Source organism: Morone saxatilis, unplaced genomic scaffold, assembly GCF_004916995.1.
Source record: "Morone saxatilis isolate NCDOM2014 unplaced genomic scaffold, NCSU_SB_2.0 Contig10, whole genome shotgun sequence".
Classification (NCBI taxonomy): Eukaryota; Metazoa; Chordata; class Actinopteri; family Moronidae; genus Morone; species Morone saxatilis.
In genome coordinates this window covers 16,335,331-16,341,124 of record NW_023339652.1, presented here as the reverse complement: position 1 = coordinate 16,341,124, position 5,794 = coordinate 16,335,331, and the positions used below count along the sequence as shown (strand labels likewise).

The window sequence follows — 5,794 nt, the reverse complement described above, 5'->3', positions numbered from 1 at the left end:
TTGGTCGACTAACCTGGTGCGACGAGCCACTGAGCTCAGCCCCGTCCCTCTCACTCACACACACACACACACACAGAGACACACACACACTAAACATTGAAGGGAGGAGACAAGGCAGGGAGAACGAGAATTCGAGCCTCCTTCCGTCCCTCTCATTCTCTCTCTCTCTCTCTCTCTCTCTCTGATGAGTGCTCTTTCCTGCTCTTTTTCTTCTTCTCCTCACTCGCAGCCTTCGGGAATTTTCTTTTTCTACTTTGGAAATGTGTTACATCACTGGAATTTGCTTACTCTTCCTCTGCTTTCATCTGACCTCAAAGCACAAATGATTTTCCTTCTCGCGCTAACTCCCCATCCATCTATCTCGTTCCCTCTTTTCCTTCATCTGCTCTTCTCTCTCTATGACGAACAATCAGGCATTTTCACTACGACACAACCTCTTTTAAACATGTTTTCAGGCCAACATCATCTGACACACAAACCAGCAAAACACCACACAACCACAAAACAAGGAAGTGGGCTGTCGCTGTTTATAAAGGCTTGAATCTGGTGTATTGAAGCAGCTATTAGTGGAAGTCAGAGCTCTGTGTATGCCCTGGAGCGCACAGCTACTGTAACCACGCGGCTCTTCCTCATGCTCTTGTTGACTGAGGCCCCACTGCACCAATAAACCACAGAGGCCGAGCCAATTTCCGCGGCGATCATGGAAAATCACCCCAGAGGACAACGCATGCGCGACGCAGCCGCCCTGCGACCTTATTACGGCCCAATAATGCAAGCTTTAATGCACTCTCCAGTGCTTCGGTTTCCATTAACCTGCTTAAGTGTTTTCCACATGCCACAGACCGGGGGCCACTTAAAGATGCACTGCCATATGTAACATGTAAACATACAAACATACTGAAGAGTTTTTATTTTTTATTTTCCATGAGTAAATATCTGCAAAACTAGACTCGGAAAAATGCTCTCGATGTTGTCAACAAACACATTTAGTCTCCTCAGGCAAGGTGAAACCGGGGTCTGCTGTGTTTACTTTCCCCAACGCTTCCGTACTTTTGTTATTACTCTGCAATTAGGTTGATGGGTGATCTAAGACATGGTAGCACGTGACTGCAGCCCGCTGTGGTTCTCACAAAATTTGCCACCAGATTTCAAGAAATATGATCTGGAGCTAGATAACGGGGTTGGTGACAGAATAATGTGCTGTGAAAAAAAACTTAAGATGTGTGAAACGCTACATGTCACCAGTTTGAGTTTCTAATTTCCCTGGCAAGTCCCTACAAAACCACCGTCTGCTTCCACACATTTTTTGTTTGCTAGTAGATATGTGAACGCGTCTGCTGCCAGGTAAATTCTTTCAAGGAACACTTGGACATTTTGGGAATACTCTTATGTGCCAGACCATTTCATGGAGTCTGGTTGTCAGTGTAAGGATGCCAGGCAATCAGACTAGTCCAGCACACAGCCAACCATAAAACTTCAACATGTTGTTTTTATGCTTTGATTTTTGTATGGATTAAACAAAAAAGATACAGTGTGTGAGTTAGAGGTGCTCGTAGGTGGATTTGCTCCGGACAGACCTGTACCTGTCGCTTTCAACAGACAGGTATGAGTTTTGTATCAATCTCTTTGGCAACAGACACCACTGATTAACAAAGCAAACTGAACTTGGACACAAGCTGTGACTGTAATGGCAAACTGAAAGGGGAAAATGTGGAGGACTGAGATGTACCTTTCCTGTCTGTGATGGCAAACATGAACATATACCCAGCAGACACAGAGCAACACGCATTCATTTGCTGTCCAGTTTCTGGCCACATGATTAATGTTTAACCTCCTTTTAGCTCTGTTTTGGCCTCTGCCAACCCCTGAGGAAAATATCTCTTGAGCAGGTGTGCAATGGATTGATCGGAGCACTTTAAATGGAAACGGCTGCCTCCTTCATCTAGAAATGAGACTGATGAGAGCTGTGGGAGTGAACCAAAACAATTCATTTTATTGGCAAGCGGTGTATTGGCAAGGATCGTGGGTTATAATTCAATATTTTGCGATGTTGTAAGCAAGGAGATAAATTGTGAGTTTAAAAAAAAAATTGGATCTGCATTTGTATTATCACAGTACCTGTAACATTCAACACCATAGCCCCATTTTGGGGGTTTGAATACAAAAAACAATATAGCGTTTTAAAGTATTGATTGACAAAATCATAAACCTAAATATTTATGATACTCAAGTGTATCAATATTTGTTACACCCCTAAAACAAACCCAGTTTTATCTCCAAGGATAATTTGTCGTACTTCAAGTCTTAGACTAAAGGCCTCTACACACCAACCCGATTATCGGTTAACAGGTTGCAAATAAATCAGATGATCTAAATTTGGATGTAAACCAGTCCATTTAGAAGCCATAGACCATACTCACCAGTTTTCATTGCACAGGAAAACTATGGTATGGTCAGTGGCTTCTTTCCTACTTATATTCACTCGGCTGCATTTTATGGTTTATTACAACCACAAACTTACTTACTTAAGTGCTCATAGCATGCATGTGCGTCACTGTGCTTGTGCTGGTAAAACATGAGATACAAGCAACAGAGGCACCTGCTCATCAACACAATGCTCACTAGTGTTAAAAGGGCATCAACCAAAGACTATGTATCAAGCTATATTAAACTGAAGTGAGTGTGTACATTGTGAAATATTTAGAAGATTGTTTCAAGTCCTGGAAGCCCTCTTTAACAGAAGTGTGGTAATACACATGAAACAACAACTACATGCTCTGTCTTGATAGAGGAAATTGGCTAATCTTTCTTCAACAGGCCCACAAAGGAACAGTTGTGATCTAGTCTGCTGAGAGAGAAGATCACGACTCACATCATGGGGTTACAAAGATGAGATCAGTTATTTGCATCTTGACAAAAAACGCCTGTTCCTCGCACGGAACTGTGGTGGCAAAGGAAGTAAACCAACCTAAACATTTCTTCAAGAAGACTGGAAATAGATTCAACCTAACAAACAAGCTGCATCCGTCACATTCAGAAATGTAAAGCTCATTTGCAATGGAACACTGGCCATTTTAATTAGACTAAAGATCTCAGCTGCAGGCCAGAAACCCCTGCTGAGTGTGACTCAATATGACTTTGACAATGTTTTCTCAAAGAAGAAGGAACAACAAAGCACCAGTTTATGGCAGCAGCAAATTAAAATCCCTTAATGGTAATTTGGTTTTTGTTTTATTCTTTAGAAAATCCTGCACTTCAGTTATTCTGAAAGAAGCAGATTCTTCTAAAAGGGATTTCCCTCATTTAGTGTCTCAAAAGGTCCTCTACTTTAGAATGCCAACACAAAACTGTAAAGTCACACACAGGATAACAACATGGCAGTCTGTGAACTCCACAAACACAGTCTTGTCTCAAAATGACCTAAGCACAAAACTAACTGTGATGGAAACAGAGAAGGGTGATCAGAGCGGAGGGCAGACAGCACGAGGCAGGCCAGCGTGACTCGTGTCTGTTGGCTGCTCTGATGCCCTCGACTCCGCGGCTAAACTACTTCTGAACGAGGCGCTGGTACAACCTCCTCTGCAGTCGTCCGCTGTGAGCAACTGAGAGCTCTGACGGTGTGCTCAACAACGTACTAACAGTCTAACCAATTGCATGGCAGACCGACAGGTAACTTATACAGTTTAAATTAAAATATGTATTTATTCAGCTAGATGCTCTTTTTGCAGTTCATACAATTCTTCTGATTCTGAGCCTAATGCTACTGAGGAATATAGCTGCACAGTATGGTAAAGAGATCATCAGATCGATTATGTTGACAGATATTGCAATTGCGATTTGATTGATAGTGTGAAAATTTTGGCATCACGAAACGTTTTTTCTTAAACCTGGTGAGCAAGATTTGTAGGCCGGGGCATCTCTGCAGCACTACAGTACTTCATTGGAATGCTGTTTTGTCACACATTTTACCTTTTATCAAAAAATTGCAGCGCTTGTGATTTGCATATTGCTTCTGGCATTTGCATAGTGAAATCTTACCAGATCGCAACATGGCCAAGTGCAATAAATTGTACAGCCCTACTAGGGAATTTTAAGCTTAAGCTTAGAAAGTCACGTAATATTTATCATGATATTTATCAACATTTACTGATAAAAAACAAAACAATATTGTGATACAGTGTTCTGTCATATCACCTACCCTTTTCTGAACCATTGCTGCTCTTTTCTTCCATCACAAGAAGAAAACATCACAAAAACTACATTATTCTCTAGCTCCTATAATATCTGACATTCTGTATACTTAGTACTAAATGGAGGACACATTTATGAATGCTACTGTATATAGGACTCTATATAGCACTGGTGCATAATAGCAACAGGATACATTTGAAAAAGGAGACATGTATAATGCATGGCGCAACACGTGATTGCGAGGATGGCTGCCACTCCTCACTCTTCTCAGTATTGAAGCCAGCAAAAAACATACTTCATCATAACTGCAGCCAGTGAGCTGACACGTAATATATTACCCCCCTCGTCCAAACGAACTGGATACTCCAAGAGAGATGTGTGTGCGCGTGTGCCTGTCAGTTCATAGGGTGATCGATTCACACCAGCAAAAGCCAGAGCACTAAATGTGTTTTAAACATGTCCTATAGGGTTCTAGTAAAAAACAATATCTTAATGGCTGTATCTTTAGGGGGAACACACACAGCAATTAAAAGCTATTATTTATCTATGTGATGCTACATGCCCCTGCCCTTTTCATTCCCAGTGTTAATAAATCTATACTGTCTTGATTAGTGCCCTCAGACGAGCAGCCCACCCAAAGGATGGATTTTTCTGTCAGGGACGGACGCAACATATCTTGGCAGCAGACACTCAGTTTCTCCACTGCAGTTAAATCCTGAATGTTAAAACTTCCTCTCGACATCATCTGAACTTCACTTTGTCAAGCCTTTTAAAAGTTGCTGTATATTTTCAGACTTTAATTTGCAGTTTTTCAAAAGGCCAAAGTAAAGCCGTGGAGGATAAGCTTGCCTTTCCTGTTTACTTTAACCCATTAGCTTTAGTGGTGAGAATGTGTCTCATCAGCCCACGGCTGTCAGCTCACTTCTGTCAACAGCACCCTCAGTCCGACCACTGACGTACAGAAAGCTGATGCAGCCTCAGTTTCTCACTCTCTAAGAGCAGCCTGAAGCCAATTTTCACCTCTGGCTTCCTGCAGCCTCATGCAGCTTATTACTGTCACATCATGTGGCATTGTAGCTCTAAGAAACAAGACCTTGTACCTGGCACTGTCAGTTAGAAATTATTCCTTTGACAGCAGTCTTGCATTTTGGGATGCCTTTTTTTATTTTGCTGATACCTGGGGAAAGGCAAAGATAGTTTTCCTGCATAGCTTTCATTATGTCTGATCATCATCAATGGTAAACAACAACTTTTGTTGTCACAATCAAAAAGATAATGCTTTGTCGTAGTACCAGTAGGACGATTAATCACAGTAGAGAAACAGACATTAGCTTCTCTGCAACATAAGTCTCAACTGACCATAAAGCAATGCAGCTGCTAGACGGGGTGTGGTCAGCACCACATCGTAGCTAGGCACAGTTATGATCAGTTTCAATATAATTATGTGAGCATTCAGTTCAGTTGTTGTCAAAAGGATTTGTAGGAAGTGCAGGAAAGCACTAACTGAAGTGGAGGTATCACTTTGTAGAGATCTAGTTTTATGTTGACATAAAACAGTCTTTTTCTATAAATGGACAGAAAAAAACTAAACTATAACTAAGGG

At 41.5% G+C, this 5,794-nt stretch overlaps 1 protein-coding gene across 3 annotated transcripts in view; it reads right to left on the bottom strand.

Moving 5' to 3' along the window:
* Positions 1–5,794, bottom strand: part of osbpl8 (oxysterol binding protein-like 8) — an 82,381-nt gene that overhangs the window by 53,966 nt on the left and 22,621 nt on the right. The gene's annotated exons all lie outside the window — the stretch shown is intronic.